We start from the raw sequence: 1,197 nt of genomic DNA, 5'->3' as shown, positions 1-1,197 counted from the left end.
GTCTGAACCTTTGGTTTGATTTAACTGCTTTTCTGTTCTCGTTCTGTTGGCTGTGAAGCGTTCTTTTTCCCCATTTCTCCGACTCAGAAATGTGAGCACAGCAACCTTCCCCCCATCAAAATCATCATTATGCCATTTTGCTTTTGGTTAACATTTCATCACCAGCTGTGCAAAAGTGAGGACCGCAGATGCTGGAAACCAGAGCCAAGATTAGAGTGGTGCGGGAAAAGGCCTTTTGCCAAAACGTTGATTTTCCACAGAAAGAGCGGGAGCAGCAGAGGAAGTGACGGCAAGCAGAGGGGCAGCCGGGAAGGAGAACTGTGAGTATAAATACTCACTGTTTCACCACCAACGGTCATTTGAGTGGGAGCAGCGGCCGAGTTGAGGTGAACCCGGGAGACTACAGCTAAGGTAAGAGTTTTTTTCAAAATTACTTACCTGTAGCGGGCATCGGTGTTTTGTTTTCTCTCTCCTTCACAGAAAGAGCGGGAGCAGCAGAGGAAGTGACGGCAAGCAGAGGGGCAGCCGGGAAGGAGAACTGTGAGTATAAATACTCACTGTTTAACCACCAACGGTCATTTGAGTGGGAGCAGCGGACGAGTTGAGGTGAACCCGGGAGACTACAGCCATGGTAAGAGTTTTTTTCAAAATTACTTACCTGTAGCGGGCATCGGTGTTTTGTTTTCTCTCTCCTCCACAGAAAGAGCGGGAGCAGCAGAGGAAGTGACGGCAAGCAGAGGGGCAGCCGAGACCCGGAAGCAGTTAGTGTAAGCTTAGCTGGGTTAGTATTTTCCCTCTTTAAAAGCGTGAAGGAGAGGAACCCGAGGCACTACACGGGTAGTGCCTCCCACCCGCCCTCCTCCTCTAACCTAATAATAACATCTGTTGTGCCAAGCAGGTAAGTGCTGAATTTTGCTTGTATTATTTAGACACAGTTTTTGTTTAAACAGTTAGCTTTAGAGGGATGGCAGTGAAGGCAGTGCAATGTTCCTCCTGCAACATGTATGAGGTGAGGGATGCCATCGACGTCCCTGCCGATTACACTTGCAGGAAGTGCACCCATCTCCAGCTCCTCCAAGACCGTGTTAGGGAACTGGAGCTGGAGTTGGATGAACTTCGGATCATTCGGGAGGCAGAGGGGGTCATAGATCAGAGTTACAGGGAAGTAGTAACTCCAAAGATGGCAGAGAGATGGGT

The 1,197-nt window shown here is 49.2% G+C and overlaps 1 protein-coding gene across 1 annotated transcript in view; it reads left to right on the top strand.

Moving 5' to 3' along the window:
- Window positions 1-1,197, top strand: part of znrf1 (zinc and ring finger 1) — a 274,216-nt gene that overhangs the window by 8,776 nt on the left and 264,243 nt on the right. The window lies entirely within an intron of this gene.

Source organism: Chiloscyllium plagiosum, chromosome 17 (assembly GCF_004010195.1).
Source record: "Chiloscyllium plagiosum isolate BGI_BamShark_2017 chromosome 17, ASM401019v2, whole genome shotgun sequence".
NCBI lineage: Eukaryota > Metazoa > Chordata > Chondrichthyes > Orectolobiformes > Hemiscylliidae > Chiloscyllium > Chiloscyllium plagiosum.
Note: the sequence above shows the minus strand (reverse complement) of the source record. Positions and strands in the feature narration are given on the sequence as shown.